General features: G+C 39.4%; 1 long non-coding RNA gene across 2 annotated transcripts in view; it reads left to right on the forward strand.

Annotated features, from left to right (window-relative positions):
• Positions 1-840: 840 nt before the first annotated feature.
• LOC123283135 (uncharacterized) overlaps positions 841-17,623 on the forward strand; it is a 61,542-nt gene continuing 44,759 nt past the window's right edge. The window contains exon 1 of one of the 2 annotated variants that reach the window (XR_011501598.1): positions 841-977. This is a non-coding gene — a long non-coding RNA (uncharacterized lncRNA). The remainder of the gene's footprint in view (positions 978-17,623) is intronic. The other variant, XR_011501597.1, reaches the window with a different exon arrangement.

Here is a 17,623-nt window from a genome sequence, read left to right on the forward strand (position 1 = left end):
CTAACCGGCTGCCCTGCCGAGTCCCCGGCGCTGCGCGGCCGCCGCAGGCTCCTCAGCGAGAAGCGGCCTGCGGGCGGCGGAGGGCGGAGGAGTGAGCGCGGAGGAGTGAGCGCGGGGCGGAGCCCTTCGCCCACAGGTTTCCTCAGGCCTCGGGCGCCGGGCCGCCCCGGGACGCTGAGCGGGCCCTCGGGGGATGCTCGGCGGCGCACGGCCCCGACGACGCCGAGGGCGCAGGTGGGGCCGCCGCCCGGCGAGAGGCCGGGGCCTCTGTCTGGAAGCGGGAACCCAGCTCAAGTGGCGACCGTGGGCCCGTCCCCCCCGTCCGCCGGCGCCTCTTGTGAAGGGAGGCCGAGGACAGAGGCGAGACGGAGTTTCTGCTGCCCTGGGCTCAGTAACTCGCTGCAGGCCTGGGGTGTCGTCGCCCTCGCCGCACACCGAGCAGCCGCGTGTTTCCTCCTCGAGCGAAGCACCGCAGCCTGAGGAGTTGAGGATTTTGAGCAGTAGAGGGCAAGACGGGGAGCGCTCGATGTAAAACCGACCTTACTTTCATCGACATAACTCGGCAGAGCTGCCAGACGTACAGAATGGCCTTGGGGAAGCGAGAGGGGCCCACCCTAGGGACAGGTGAGGGCCTCATCCCGGAGGGGGCTTTTCCCGAGATGGGAACGGCGCGCAGGAGCCTAAGACCGTTAAGAAGGGCCAGAGTCTTCTGCCGCCCCAGCTTCGGAGGAGGGGCAGGTTTTGTTTTGCCATGAACGCGTGCTGTCTGGTCTCCGTCTTTGCGGATGCTGTGTCCAGAGTTCTCACAGTCATTCAGTCAGCAGCGAATCTGGAGCTCCCGCGGGGCCAGGCGCTGCGGCGGATACTTAGGATAGAGCAACAAGCAAACCCCACAAGAAGCCCTTCTCTCACCGGGACGAGACAATAAAGGACAATGAGTAAAACATACTATGTTGCGCTGCTGTAGGAGCCGAGGTGTAAGTAAAACAAGACACAGAGGGTGAGCGGCTTCGCACAGTGTGGTAGGATGACCGGAGAAGGCTCATGAGGAGCAGACACGAGTTAGGTGACAAAGTCAGGAGACTGGCTCTGGAGGAAGAGTAATCTAGGCAGAAAGAGCAGCAAGTGCAAAGTCACTGCAAGTCCCCACCGTCTGGCAGACTGGGGGACCTGTCAGAAGGTCTGTAGCTGGAGCAGAGGAGGCGAGTATGGGAAGTGAAGTCAGGCAGGTGGCTGGCTGGGCACCTAGGGCCTTGCAGGTCACTGTAAGGAATCTCACTTTGAGCGGAGCAGTGACTTGATCTAATTTAGTGTTTTCATAGGATGCTGTGGAGGCTGTGCTGAGAGTGGAGTCATAGGAGCAAGGGTGCAGTAGGGAGATAGAGGCTATTGCTGGCTAGGCCCAGGGTAACAGCAATGGAGATGACGAGAAGTGGTCATGTTTTGGACATATTTTAAAGACAGAGCCAACAGGATTTGCTGCCAGATTGAATATGGAGTATGACAGAAAGAGAAATCAAGGATCACTCCTGTGGGGTGTGAACCTGATAGAACAGAATAGAGCTCAATAGAACAGCGGGTTATACGCTAAGAACTTCAGAAAAGCAGTGACTTGTTCCGGTGGTTCAGATAAGAAGGACCATAGTGTGGATGGAGAAGAAAGAGTGATGAGACATAAAGAAAGAGAAAACCAGGTGTTGTTCCAGATAGGGCGTGAAGGTGGGAGATGAAGGAGGGAAGGGAGCGCCGAAGAAGTGCCCAGCTTCTGCCCAGGGCTTACCTCAGAAGGATGAGAGAATACAAGGATGTCCGGACCTTGTTAATAAAGCCAGCTAGACACACCAGGGATTTTCCCAGAGCCTGAAACACAGGATACCTTTCACATTCATGGGGGAAAGAATCATAGATTTTTATAGTTGGAGAAGAATTCTAGGATCAGCCAGGCTAACTTCATTTTATCAATGTGGAAACACAACTAGACAAATTGAACGTTTTGCTTCAGGTTGTATTCCTGGTTAGTGGCAGACTGGTCTCAGAATTGGAGTTTTCTATTCCCTTTTGGGCCTTTTTTTGCCACGGCACATTAAGAATCTCACTAATGTGAGTCCAGACTGTTTCTAACACAGTTGTTTTGAAAGCCATCCATGTTCCCTGAAAAGTACTCCCATTTTCAATGCTATTCCAATTCTTTGAATTACAGCAGAAAGAAAGCCTCAATTAGGTGCTCTTTTTAAGAGCTATAATTTGCCTTTTTATCCAGGAGGGTGCATTCCAGAATCAACAGTCTGCAGGCAGTCTCAGCAGTAGCAATGCAGAGCAATATGTGAATTTTGAATCCAAATCCTTAAATGCAGTGCTTGGAATTCACATCCATTTTGTAGAAATTCCTAGACTCCTGGGAGTTTTTATTAAGGAACCAGATTTTGCAGACATTGCTTTTGATAAGACTAATACTATGTTACACAATAGAGATACTTTTCCCCTTGCAGTTGTGTTCTCAGTGGACAAAATTGACAATTAGGGAAGCTACTCATGTCATATCAACAACGATTTTTTATTAATTTAGCATTAAAATTTATTTTAAATGAGGCAACAAGGTTTGACTCTGGGCTGACCTCATACCTCTCTGGGCCTGAGTTTTCTTATCTGAAAATGAAGAAATTGGATTAGTTGATTTCCAAAGTGTCTTTCAGCCCGACAGTTTTCTGCCACATAGGCAGAAGGAAATATACGAAAATAAAGACAGTTACCCTAGTAGGACAATAGGCATATAGATGATGTCCCTTCTTTAAAAATGTTTATCTTTATTGCTATGTTTTCATGAAAAAACTGTTAAAGTGTTAAAATATCAGCATTATATAAAACCATCATTAGCATAAAAATAAAATTTCATGCCAGATTGCTACTTTCAAAGAGAGCCAAGGTTCTTATGCTATTTTTACTTTGTCTTGCTTGAAGCGTGTAAAATTTGAAAGGGTGAACTATCTCATAAAGGATTGTCCAATAAAGAACCAAATGGAAATAAGCCGTAAGATTTGAAAAATGAGGAAAAAGATAACAGAAATAGACTCTATACAAGAAGCCCAATATCCTGAAAATGTGAGTTCCAGAAAGAGAGAATAGAGAAAATGGAGAGGACATCATCAAAAAGTAATACAAGATATTTTTTCAAAGATGAAGGAAAGGGATTTCCTAATTGAAAGGGTTTCCAAAGTACCCCTCAAAATTAATGAAGAAAGATCCATGTGTCAATGCGACATTGTGAAATTTCAGAACATTAGGGATAAAAAGATCCTAAAAGCTTCCCGTGAAAGCAAAAGTCAATTATACAGGAATGAGAATAGACTAGCATCAGATTTTTCATTACCAAGAGAGACTACTATAAGACAATGGAACAAAGCCTTTAAATGAGTGAGGGAAAATCAGTTTCAGTTTACAATTCCATGTCCATCCAAAATGTCAATCAAAAGCAAAGGGAGAATTAACACATTTTGGGGCATGAAGGGACTCAGAAAGTGTACATCTCATATATCCCATCCCGGTAAGTTACCAGAGGATAAGTTCTAACAGAATGAGAGAATAAGCACACACACAAAGAGAAAACAAAATACAAACAGGAAAATAGGATTAAAGAAATAGTGACTCTAACTCAGGAATGTAATGAAGTCTCAGCATCACAGCTGTACAGCTGGAACTCAGTCAATCCAGACTGGAATTGAATTTAAGAGCACTCTAAGGAGGAAGAACCTAGGAAAAGATGAATTTAAGAAATTTGTACAATTTGCAACAAATTAAGAAGATGGTAAAGGCTGAAGACTCAAGGAAAAAGGAAAGGAAATGAACCATGAAAAACTTGGAGGTCTCCAGCCTTGTATCCCTTCTGAAAAGATCAGCTTGAGGGTGAAATCCAACAACCAATGGATTAATCAGAATTTAAAACTTGGGATTGGAGAAGTAGTTGAAAATGTCTGGTAGCAAGCATTAAATACATTTTAATATAAAAAAGCCTAAATAATTGCAGGAATTAAGATTTTTAGAAATCCACTTTATCTTGTGTTTTCCCATGTCACTACCTCTTTATATTTTTTTAATTTAAAGAGCTTTAGTATCTTTAAAAACTTAACCCAAATCATGCATTTAGTTAAGACACGTCTGAACAGGACATTAAATATCAAGATCCTTTGCCTTTGGCTGGTGATGCTGTTTACCTCATGCTGCTCAGGACTGAGGAACTAGAAATAACAATGTAGACAAAGAGCAGATTCAGGGGAGTGAGGAAATGGGAGGGCATGGACAGGAGGTTGTGGTCAGAGGGGAATTTCAAGAGTTGTAAATGATAAGTTACCAGGTGTGACTACATCAGCCACTAGTTAGAATAGAGGTAGAGGTAGAAATGATGGAATTGAGAAAGTGAAGGAATGGGAAGGTAGCATGTCAGAAGATATGGAATTTGGTAAAAAACAAACTATGAGCCATTGGAAAAGGATGAAGGGAGTCTCCCGGAAATCAGTAGAAAAGGAAGAGGAAAGGATAGTACAAATAAAAGGCATAAAAATAACAGATTTCTTCCTTATGATTCATGTATTACTCAGAGGCCTCCAAATTCCTAGAACTTCTGTTTCAAGTCACTTAGTAGTAACATTCAAGTATTCTATTTCTCTGATGTGCTTCACTGTTAAATTCACAGGGCTATTGGACCTCTAAACAAATTGACGTTCTGAATTTCCCTAACAGTCTCCTTCAAATTTAGAGCATGTATAGACTTGCATGCCGGGGCCAGACTCTCTCATACAGGATTAGTTAATAAAACTGAATGATCATATCGGGTAACCAAGACAACTGCCTTAATTATATAGTATCATCGATCTTTCAAAGTGACAACTTTGATGATGTTTCTGATTTGGGATTACAATGACTGAGGATGTAGAGGGAGAAAAGGAATTTCAAGGTACTTTACTGTCTCCATTTCTCTCACCACATAAACACACATCATCCCTTACATAAAAACTGCTCCCATTAAATCCTAAACTTTATTGGATTCTAATAGTAACATTAATAACTAATATATTACACTAGTGAGTGTAGTATGAGGATCCATGGCTAGAACAGTCCAGATAAAGGACAATCACTATAGCTTTTGTTATGAATATGGAGAAGTTCTTTCTTCCAGGATCAAGTCAGTGATTGATCTCTCATGTGAATATCCTTATAGTTGAATCTCTGAGTGTGTTTCATTTGGATTAAACTCTTAGAAGCAGAATCTCTGATTCAAAGAGTGTCGCAGGCTAAATAATGGCATCCCAGAGCTGTCCACATCCTACCCAAAATCTGTGAATATGCTAACATGGTAAAAGCAACTTTGTAGATGTGATTAAGGATCTTGAAATGGGGAGATTAGTGTGGATTTTCCAGGGTGGGCCCAATGTAATCACAGGAGTCCTTATAAGAATAGAAGTAGACAATGTGATGATGGAAGCAAGAGATTGGGGTGATGTGAGGAAGGAGCCGTGTGCTAGGCAATGCAGGAGCCTCCAGAAACTGAAAAAGCTGGAAATTTATTCTCCTTTCAGAGCTTCCAGTAGGAACCAGTCCTGCTGGCACATGGACTTTAGCCCAGTAAGGCTGCTTTTCGTGTGTGTGTGTGTGTGTGTGTATGTTTATTTTATTGAAGTCATAATAGTTTATAACATTGTGAAATTTCAGTTGTATGTTATTATTGGTCAGTCACCATATATATATGCCCCTTCACCCCTTATGCCCACTCCCAACCCCCTTCCCCTCTGGTAACCACCGAACTGTTCTCTTTGTCCGTGTGTTTATCTTCCACATGAGTGAAATCATACAGTGTTTATCCTTCTCTGTATGGCTTATTTCACTTAACATAAGACCCTCAAGGTCCATCCATGTTGTTGTGAATGGGACAATTTTGTCTTTTTTATGGCTGAGTAATATTCCATTGTATACATATATATCTTCTTTATCCATTCATCATTGATGGGCACTTGAGTTGGTTCTACTTCTTGGCTGTTGTGAATAATGCTGCAATGAATATAGGGGTGCATAAGTCTCTTTGAATTGTTGATTTCAAGTTCTTTGGATAAATACCCTGTAGTGAGATAGCTGGCTCATATGGTAGTTCAATTTTTAATTTTTTGAGAAGTCTCCATACTGTTTTCCATAGTGGCTCCACCAGTTTACATTCCCACCAGCAGTGTATGAGGGTTCTCTTTCCTCCATATCCTCTCCAACATTTTGTTGTTTTTTATCTTGGTGATTATAGCCATTCTAATGTGTGTAAGGTGATAGATATCTCGTAGTTTTGGTTTGCGTTTCCCTGATGATAAGTAATGTTGAACACCTTTTCATGTGCCTATTGGCCATCTGTATATCTTCTTTGGAAAAATGTCTCTTCATATCCTCCTCCCATTTTTTGATTGGGTTGTTTGTTTTATTGTAGTTCACTTGTGTGAGTTCTTTATATATTTTGGAGATTAACTCCTTGTTGGATATATTATTTGCAAATATTTTCTCCCGGTTGGTGGGTGGTCTTTTTTGTTTTTGTTCCTGGTTTCCTTTGCCTTGCAGAAGGTCTTTAGTCTGATAAAGTCCCACTTGTTTATTTTTTCTTTTGTTTCCCTTGTCTGAGTAGACATGGTATTCGAAAAGATCCTTCTAAGCTCGATGTCTAGGAGTGTACTGCCTGTACTTTCTTCTAGAAGTTTTATGGTTTCAGGTCTTACCTTCAAGTCTTTGATCCATTTTGAGTTAATTTTTGTGTATGGCGAAAGATAATGGTCTACTTTCATTCTTTTGCATGTGGCTGTCCAGTTTTCCCAGCACCATTTGTTGAAGAGCCTTTCTTTCTCCACTGTATGTTCACAGCTCCTTTGTCAGAGGTTAGCTGTCCATAGATGTGTGGTTTCATTTCTGGGTTTTCAATTCTGTCCCATTGATCTGTGTGCCTGTTTTTGTATCAGTATCCTGCGGTTTTGATTACTATAGCTTTGTAGTATATTTTGAAGTCAGGGATTGTGGGTGCCTCCAGCTTTGTTCTTTTTTCTCAGGATTGCTTTAGCTATTTGGGGTCTTTTCTTGCCCCATATGAATTTTAGGATTCATTGTTCTATTTCCATGAAAAATGTCATTGGGATTCTGATTGGGATTGTATTGAATCTGTAGATGGCTTTAGGTAGTGTGGACATTTTAACTATATTTATTCTTCCAATCCATGTGCATGGAATATTTTTCCATTTCTTTATGTCATTATGGATTTCTTTCAATAATGTCTTATAGTTTTCATTGTATAGGTCATTCACCTTCTTGGTTAAATTTATTCCTGGATATTTTATTCTTTTTGTTGGGATTGTAAATAGGATTGTATTCTTGAGTTCTCTTTCTGTTAGCTCATTAATAGTGTATAGAAATGCAACTGATTTTTGTAAGTTGACTTAGTACCCTGCAACTTTGCTGTAGTTGTTGATTATTTCTAATAGTTTTCTGATGGATTCTTTAGAGTTTTCTCTATATAAAATCATGTCTGCAGACAGTGAGAGGTTCACTTTTGCATTGCCTATTTGGATTCCTTTTATTTATTTTTCTTGCCTAATTGCTCTGGCCAAAACCTCTAGTGCAATATTGGATAATAGTGGTAAGAGTGTGCACCCTTGTCTTATTCCCGTTCTCAGAGGGATGGCTTTCAGTTTTTCCCTGTTGAGTCTGATGTTGGCTGTGAGTTTGTCATATATGGCCTTTATTACGTTGATGTACTTTCCTTCTATACCCATTTTATTGAGAGGTTTTTATCATAAATAGATGTTGGATCTTATCAAATGCTTTCTCTGTGTCTGTTGAGATGATCCTGTGGTTTTTATTCCTCATTTTGTTAATGTGGTGTATCACATTGATTCATTTGCAGACGTTGAACCATCCCTGTGTCCCTGGTATAAATCTCATTTGATCATGGTGTGTGATCTTTTTAATGTATTACTGTATTCATTTTGCCAATATTTTGTTGAGGATTTTTGCATCTATGTTCATCAGCAATATTGGCCTGTAATTTTCCTTCTTTGTGTTGTCCTCGTCTGGCTTTGAGATCAGGGTGATGTTGGCTTCATAGAGTGTGTTAGGAAGTGTTCCATCTTCTTCAGCTTTTTGGAGTAATTTGAGAAGGGTAGGTATTAAATCTTCTTTGAATGTTTGGTAGAATTCTCCAGAGAAGCCATCTGGTCCTGGACTTTTATTTTTTGGGAGATTTTTTATTATTGTTTCAATCTCTTTACTTGTGATTGGTCTGTTCAGATTGTCTGCTTTTTTTTTTTTTTTATCTTTCAGGTTTCTTTTTTTTTTTTTATTGAGTTATTGATAGGTTACAATCTTGTGAAATTTCAATTGTACATTAATGTTTGTCAGTCATGTTGTGGGTGCACCACTTCACCCTTTGTGCCCACCCCCCCACCCCACCTTTCCCCTGGTATCCACTAAACTGTTCTTGGTCCATAGTTTTAAATTCCTCATATGAGTGGAGTCATACACAGATTATCTTTCTCTCGCTGGCTTATTTCACTTAACATAATTCTCTCAAGGTCCATCCATGTTATTGCAAATGGAATGATTTTGTTCTGTTTTGCAGCTGAGTAGTATTCCATTGTATATATGTACCACATCTTCTTTATCCATTCGTCTGTTGATGGGCACTTAGGTTGCTTCCACGTCTTGGCTATTGTAAACAGTGCTGCAATAAACATTGGGGTGCACAGGACTTTTGGGATTGCTGACTTCAGGCTCTTTGGATAAATACCCAGTAGTGGGATGGCTGGATCGTATGGTAGTTCTATTTTTAGTTTTTTGAGGAATCTCCATACTGTTTTCCATAGTGGCTGCACCAGCTTGCATTCCCACCAGCAGTGTATGAGGGTTCCTTTTTCTCCACAACCTCTCCAACATTTGTTGCTATTAGTTTTAGATATTTTTGTCATTCTAACGGGTGTAAGGTGATATCTTAGTGTAGTTTTGATTTGCATTTCCCTGATGATCAGCGATGATGAGCATCTTTTCATGTGCCTATTGGCCATCCGTATGTCTTCTTTGGAGAAATGTCTATTCATGTCTCCAGCCCATTTTTTGATTGGGTTGTTTGATGTTTTGTGGTTGCGTTGCGAGAGTTCTTTATATATTAAGGATATTAAGCCTTTGTCAGATATATGACTTGCAAATATTTTTTCCCAGTTAGTGGGTTGTTTTTTTGTTTCAGTCCTGTTTTCATTTGCCTTGAAGAAGCTCTTTAATCTGATGAAGTCCCATTTGTTTATTCTTTCTATTGTTTCCCTTCTCTGAGAAGGCATGGTGTCCGAAAAGATCCTTTTAATACTGATGTCAAAGAGTGTACTGCCTACGTTTTCTTCCAGAAGCCTTGTGGTTTCAGGTCTCACCTTTTGGTCTTTAATCCATTTTGAGTTTATTTTGGTGAATGGTGAAAAGGAATGGTCAATTTTCATTCTTTTACATGTGGCTTTCCAGTTTTCCCAGCACCATTTGTTGAAAAGACTTTCTTTTCTCCATTGTATGCCCTCAGCTCCTTTGTCAAAGATAAGCTGTCCATAGATGTGTGGTTTTATTTCTGGGCTTTCAATTCTGTTCCATTGATCTGTGCACCTGTTTTTGTACCACTACCATGCTGTTTTGATTACTGTAGCTTTGTAGTATGTTTTGAAGTCAGGGATTGTGATGCCTCCCGTTTTGTTCTTTTTTCTCAGGATTGCTTTAGAAATTCGGGGTCTTTTGTTGCCCCATATGAATTTTAGGATTCTTTGTTCTAATTCTGTAAAGAATGTCATTGGGATTCTGATTGGGATGGCATTGAATCTGTAGATTGCTTTAGGTAGAATGGACATTTTAACTATGTTTATTCTTCCAATCCATGTACATGGAATGTCTTTCCATCTCCTTATGTCGTCATCCAATTCTCTCAGAAAGGCCTTGTAATTTTCATTATATAGGTCCTTCACTTCCTTAGTTAAATTTACCCCAAGGTATTTTATTCTTTTTGTTGGGATTGTGAATGGTATTGTATTCTTGAGTTCTTTTTCTGTTGGTTCATTACTGGAGTATAGAAATGCTACTGATTTATGCAAATTGATTTTATACCCTGCAACTTTGCTGTAGTTGTTGATTACTTCTAACAGTTTTCCAATGGATTCTTTGGGGTTTTCTATATATAAGATCATGTTGTCTGCAAACAGCGAGAGTTTCACTTCTTCCCTCCCAATTTGGATTCCTTTTATTCCTTTTTCTTGCCTGATTGCTCTGGCCAGGACCTCCAGTACTATGTTAAATAAGAGTGGTGATAGAGGGCATCCTTGTCTCGTTCCTGTTTTCAGGGGGATGGCGTTCAGTTTTTGCCCATTGAGTATGATGTTGGCTATGGGTTTGTCGTATACGGCCTTTATTATGTTGAGGTAGTTTCCTTCTATGCCCATTTTGTTCAGAGTTTTTATCATAAATGGCTGTTGGATCTTGTCAAATGCCTTCTCTGCATCTATTGAGATGATCATGTGGTTTTTATTCCTCAGTTTTTTGATGTGGTGTATCACGTTGATTGATTTGCAGATGTTGAACCATCCCTGTGTCCCTGGTATGAATCCCACCTGATCCTGATGTATGATTCTTTTGATGAATTGCTGAATTCTGGTTGCCAAAATTTTGTTTAGAATTTTTGCATCTATGTTCATCAGTGATGTTGGCCTGTAGTTCTCTTTTTTCGTGGTGTCCTTGTCAGGTTTTGGTATCAGCGTGATGTTGGCCTCATAGAATGTGTTAGGAAGTGTTCCACCTTCCCTAATTTTTTGGAATAGCTTGAAAAGGATAGGTATTAAATCCTCTCTGAAAGTTTGGTAGAATTCCCCAGGAAAGCCATCTGGTCCTGGGGTTTTATTCTTTGGGATGTTTTTGATTTCTATTTCAATCTCTTTCCTTGTGATTGGTCTGTTCAAATTGTCTGCCTCTTCTTGAGTGAGCTTTGGGAGATTGTAGGAGTCCAAGAATTTATCCATTTCCTCTAGGTTATCCATTCTGTTGGCATATAGTTTTTTGTAGTATTCTCTTATAATCTGTTGTATTTCTGCAGAGTCTGTTGTTATTTCTCCTCTTTCATTTCTGATTTTGTTTATTTGAGCTTTCTCCCTTTTTTTCTTTGTAAGTCTGGCTAGTGGTTTGTCAATTTTATTTATCTTCTCAAAAAACCAGCTCTTTGTTTCATTGATCCTTTCTACTGCCTTTTTTGTTTCAATAGTATTTATTTCTGCTCTGATTTTTATTATTTCTCTCCTTCTGCTGGCTTTGGGCTTTATTTGTTCTTTTTTCTCTAGTTCAGTTAGGTGTAGTTTAAGATTGGTTATTTGGGATTTTTCTTGTTTGTTAAGATGTGCCTGTATTGCGATGAATTTTCCTCTTAATACAGCTTTTGCTGTATCCCTTATGAGTTGGTATGGCATGCTATCATTTTCATTTGTTTCCAGGTATTTTTTTATTTCTTCTTTAATTTCTTCAATGATCCATTGTTTGTTCAGTAGTGTGTTGTTTAGTCTCCACATCTTTGTGCCTTTCTCAGCTTTTTTCTTGTACTTAATTTCTAGCCTTATAGCATTATGATCAGAGAAGATGCTTGCTATTATTTCAATTTTTTTTAAATTTGCAGAGGCTTGCCTTGTTTCCCAACATATGGTCCATCCTTGAGAATGTTCCACGTGCACTTGAGAAGAATGTGTATTCAGCTGTTTTAGGATGAAGTGATCTATATATGTCTATTAAGTCCAATTGTTTTAGTTTTTCATTTAGCTCCACTATTTCCTTGTTGATTTTCTGTCTGGATGATCTGTCCATTGATGTGAGTGGGATGTTGAGGTCCCCTACTATTATTGTGTTGTTTTTAACATCTTCTTTTAGGTCTGTTAATAGTTGCTTTATGAATCTTGGTGCTCCTGTGTTGGGTGCATAGACATTTATAAGCGTTATTTCTTCTTGATGAAGTGTCCCTTTGATCATTATATATCGTCCCTCTGTGTCTCTCTTTACCTGTCTTATTTTGAAATCCACTTTGTCTGATATAAGAATTGCAATGCCTGCCTTTTTTTGCTTGCTATTCACTTGAAGTATTGTCCTCCACCCCTTCACTCTGAGCCTGTGTTTGTCCTTGGGGCTGAGGTGTGTTTCCTGGAGGCAACAAATTGTTGGATCTTGTTCTTTAATCCATTTTGCCACTCTGTGTCTTTTTATTGGAGAGTTCAATCCATTTACATTGAGAGTGATTACTGACGCATGTAGACTTAATGCCGTCAATCTGTTGCTCATTATCTTGTTTTCCTGCATTTCTTTTCCTGTATGCTTTAGCCTACCCATTTAATACTGCAATTTCTTATGCTGGGTTTCTTAGATTTTTCCCTATTTATGTTTTGTGACTCTCTTCTGTTTTTTAGTTTAGTGGCTACCCTGAAGTTTGCATTTAGAATCTCGTGTATAATATAGTCTATTCTCTGGTGGTCTCTTACTTACTTGGCCTATACTGATTTAGACCCTTTGCTCTTCCCCTGCTAAATAATTATTCTCATTTCTTATTCCAACTCGTGTTATGAATTTGTAGTTAGAGTGATAAGATCGTCCTTGCTTTGGTAGTTTCCTTACCTTTACCCTAATGCTATAGTTGAATATTTGCTATCCTGTTCTGGTTCTATCCATTGGTCTACCTAGTTTGTAGTTTGTGACCCCTTTCTCCCTTTTTTCCTTTTTCAGGTATGAGAGCCTTCTTGAGGATTTCTTGTAGTGGAGGGCTTTTAGTTACAAATTCCCTTAACTTTTGTTTGTCTGGAAAAGATTTAATTTCTCCCTCATATCTGAAGGAAGTTCTTGCTGGATAGAGTATTCTTGGTTGAAGATTTTTATCTTTTAAAGCTTTGAATATGTCACTCCATTCTCTCCTAGCTTATAAGGTTTCTGTAGAGAAATCCGCTGAAAGTCTGATAGGAGCTCCTTTGTAGGTTATTCTCTTCTTTTTTCTTGCTTCCCTGAGTATTCTTTCTTTATCCTTCCTTCTTGCTGTTTGTACTACTATGTGCCTTGCAGTAGGTCTTTTTACATTGACAAACCTAGGAGATCTGAAAACTTCCTCTACACACATTTCTCTGTCAATCCCTAGATTTGGGAAGTTCTCTTCTATAATTTCATTAAGCACACTTTCTGCTCCATTTTCCTTTTCCACATTCTCGGGAATTCCTATGATCCTTAAGTTCTTACTCCTCATTGCATCCACTATCTCTCGGAGATGTTCCTTGCTTTTTTAAATTCTTAGTTCTCTTTCTTCCTCTGTCTGGAGCCATTCAGCCTGTCTATCTTCAATTATGTTAATTTGCTCTTCTATGGTGTCTACACAGGCATTCAGGGAATCCGTATTCTGTGTTATCTGGTCCATTGTGTTTTTCATCTCTAGTAATTCTGTTTGATTCTTCTTTATAATTTCAATCTCTTTTGTGAAGTAACTCCAGAACTCATTGGCTTGTTTCTCTATCTTTCTCTCTACCTCATTGAGTTTTTTTATTATAGCTGCTCTGAACTCATTATCACTTAGTTTACCTAATTCCAAGTCCTCAGGACTTAATTCTATGTTTTTATTGTTTTCCTTCTTGTCTGGGGCTTTTATAAATTGCTGGATGGTAGAGGAGCAGTTTTTTTGCATGGTGGTAGAATTCGATTGCAGTTACAGCCTGTCGCCACTAAATGGGGGTCGAGAGCCACATGTTCTGAGCTCTCCGCCTTCAGGCAAGATGGTGGCACCCAGTGTGCTTTTCCATGAGGGAGGGGCTGCTATTCTCATGCACTGATCTGGATTCGGATCAGTTCTGTTCTCTGGTCTCCCAAGGCCCTGGGTTTATGGGGTCCCCACGCACGGAAGCTTTCTCCCATCAGCGGGTTTCCACTGAACCAGCGGCAGGAGTCCTGGATGATCCCCCGGTTGCGCGGCCCCTCCCCCGCTCCTTCCCGGACCCCTGCAGCAGGGATCGCAGACTCTAGGGGAGGGAGCGACGTTCTCTCCTACCTGTTCCAGCTCTTCCGAGGCCGTCAGCAAGGTGTGTGTTCTCCACCTTCTTGGTACTGTAGGTCTCTAACGTGTTGGCATTAGATTTATTCTCTGAAATTCAATTTTTCCAATCCTTTGTTGTATTTTGGTGGGGAGAGAATCCCAGGTCAGCTCACCCCGCCATTTTGCCCTTAATTTGTCTTTCTGATAGTCCATTATTAATATAGAGAAGCTAACAGATTTTTATATATTGATTTTGCATCCTGCAACTTTACTGAATTCGTTTATTAATTCTAACAGTGTTTTGGTGGAGATTTAGGGTTTTCCATATATAATATCATGTCACCTGCAAATAGTTTTACTTCTTCCTTTCCAATTTTGATGGCTTTTATTTCATTTTCTTGCTTAATTGCTCTGGCTAGGTCTTCTAACACTATGTTGAATAAGAGTGGTGAGAATGGGCATCCTTGTGTTCTTCCTGATCTTAGAGGAAACTTCACTTTGAGTATGATATTAGCTGTGGGCTTGTCATATATGGCCTTTATTATGTTGAAGTACTTTCCCTCTATACCCACTTTGTTGAGAGTCTGTATCATAAATGCATGTTGAATTTTGTCAAATGCTTCTATTGAGATGATCATATGATTTTTATCCTTCACTTTGTTAGTGTGGTGTATCACATTGATTGGTTTTGTGGATATAGAACCATCCTTGCATCCCTGGAATAAATCCATTTGATCACGGTGTATGATCCTTATAATGTATTGTTGGATTCAGTTTGCCAGTATTTTGTTGAGGATTTTTGTATCTGTGTTCCTCAGGGATATTGGTCCATAATTTTTCTTTTCCTGTGGTGTCCTTGTCTGGTTTTGGTATCAGGGTAATGCTGGCCTCATGAAGTGAGTTTGGAAATGTTCCTTCCTCTTCTACTTTTTTGGTATTAATTCTTTAAATTTTGGTAGAATTCACCAGTGAAGTTGTCTGGTCCTGGACTTTTATCTGTTGAGAGGTTTGTGATTATTGATTCAGTCTCCTTACTAGTAGTCAGTCTGTTTCACTGTGACTTTGATTTGCATTTCCCTGATGATTTGTGATGTTGAGCAGGTTTTCATGTACTGTTGGCCATTTGAATATCTTCTTTGGAAAAATGTCTATTTAGGTCCTTTGCCCATTTTAATCAGATTTTTTTTTTTTTTGCTATTGATGCCCAACATTCTTTTACCAAAAATGGTGTTCCATGAAAAAAGTAGCTAGTTTAGCACATTCAAAGAATCAAGTGGTGCTTTTCCTTGAGGCAACCGTCGTTCTTTGCTTTGGAGAAATGCTTTACAGGTGCTTCCTATTTCATGCACAGAATATTAAAAAGATGTGTATGAAAGGGTCAGGATTGTATGAAATTAACAGTTTTTGCTGCTTTATCAAGGATCAAGGAAATTCTTAAGTGAAACTGCCTTCTCTCCCCACCCTCACCCTGAGACTGTGTACTGGAGAAAAATATAATGACTGCAGTTTGGTGTTGCTATTTTGATTCATGCTAAGATGCCACCAGTTTTACCCACCATTGCTTTTACACAATCAGTGCAAATGTCAACACAGTGAAAAAGGCAAATAAATTCTTACTAAGAAAGTTATTATATAACCTCATGGAACCTCTAATGAGTCTTGGGGACTCCTAGTTTCCATGGACTACAGTTCAAGAACTGCTTGTATATTTTTAACACTTATTGAGCCAGGTACTATGCTTTACATAAAGTATAACTCAACTTGATCTCATGAGGTCCCATAAGATCAATATTATTATTTCCATTTTACAAATGCAGCAAATCAAGGTCATAGAAGTTAAGTAACTCTTTCAAATCTAGTAGGTGACACAGCCAGAATTTGAATTCAGATTTTTCTCTGTCCTAGAGTTTTCTGACTGTATGTTCCTAACCACTGTGCTACAACTAACTGTGCCTGTATAGTCTGTCATACTAAGAAGCTGAATGTCGGACGAATTCTTGACTTGGTCCTTACCATGGTGAAGCTTTCTGGTGCTTTTGTTCTAGTCTCCATGTTCCTCTCTCCAATGTGCCCTTACTTTGTGTTCTTTATAAATGCTAATCATCAAATTTATAGTAACATCTATTTTGTCAGCTATCATGAAGTCTTCTGCTATATTCCAATATTACCCCGGGGGCCACCCATCTTCCAGTCACCCATCTCTCAGTACATTCGGTTTTGGTGAAGCTATCTTCTGCCAGATTGTCTGCCTCTTCTATAGTATCAAAAGATCCCAAGGACTCTGTGTCTTGTTCATCTGTATATTTTCAGCTCCTAGTATAATATATTGTATGTAATATGAGATGATCAAATGAATGAATATTACTTCATCTCTTGGAATCTCCATTTCTTCATCTGAAAAAAATATGTATAAATATGTCACAATGTTCTCTGAAAATAAAAACAATGTAATGCCACTGATAATACTTGTTCCATGTTAGGTGATTGAAAGAAATGTTCACCATGTGTTTAAAATTATCAACAAGACAACAAGTAAATATATCATCTCCCAGAAGACAGAAGCAACAACCAGGGGAATTGCTGATCTGTACTTAATTCCAAGTAAGATGTTAGAGTTCTAATAGTTAGGGAGAGAAAAATTGGACATGGTCAAGTGTATTGCCAAGACTGTAAGAAGTATATTTCACAGGGTCATATGGCATGAGACCTTGGAGAGAAAGACAAGTCAAAAGGAATCACACACTCTCAAAATCTGAAAGTACAAATGCAAATGCTCTCAAAGGAAGTAAGAGAGGAATTATTTAAATCTTGTGTGGTTGAACAGGGAGCGTCTTCATTGTGCTCAGATGTTTAAAAAACTTTTACAAAAGATAAAAAAGATAAGAATGTAATTGGGTAGGAATATACAAATGTGGCACAGGCTTGGAAGAATAGTGACAAGAAGAACTCCAAAAATGAGCTAGAACTTGCAAAAATGCTAAGAGCAACCAAAGAAATTCTTGAAAAAAAAGTTATCATCTGAGAAATCAGGCATCTGAAGAGGAGAAATAGATTCACTGCAAAGGATGTGTCATATTTATAGATGAGAAAGAACTTCTCTCTATTTGCTTCTATCTTCTCTGCTAAGAAGAGAAGTCTTTGTACTAGGGAAAAAAAAAAGTGGAATTGTGTAGAATCCTAAAACAAATGAAGATATTATAATGGTTGTTCCTGTCCTGTCCAAGACAAAATAAATTTCATGGTAAGAGAACTGGTCAATGAAATTGCTCAGCTTCTGCCAGGACCTTGGAAGAATCATGGAGAAAGGGAGAGATAGTGATGAGAATAACAGAAAGGATATGTGGTAATGTAAGAGAGAAGGAATAACTGCAGGAAAACATCCTAGAGAAGGTGAGAGGGGACAAGATCCAGTTCACAAAGGTGTTGGCCTAGGGAGCAGGGACAGTTTATTCATTGTAATTGTTGGTGGAGATGCAGGGGGCTGGGTAGAGGTGATGGTGGGTAAATGAGGTACTTTTCTTGTGATTCCTTCTAATTTCTTAGAGAATTAAGTTA

The sequence above is a fragment of the Equus asinus genome, chromosome 2 (assembly GCF_041296235.1).
Source record: "Equus asinus isolate D_3611 breed Donkey chromosome 2, EquAss-T2T_v2, whole genome shotgun sequence".
Classification (NCBI taxonomy): Eukaryota; Metazoa; Chordata; class Mammalia; order Perissodactyla; family Equidae; genus Equus; species Equus asinus.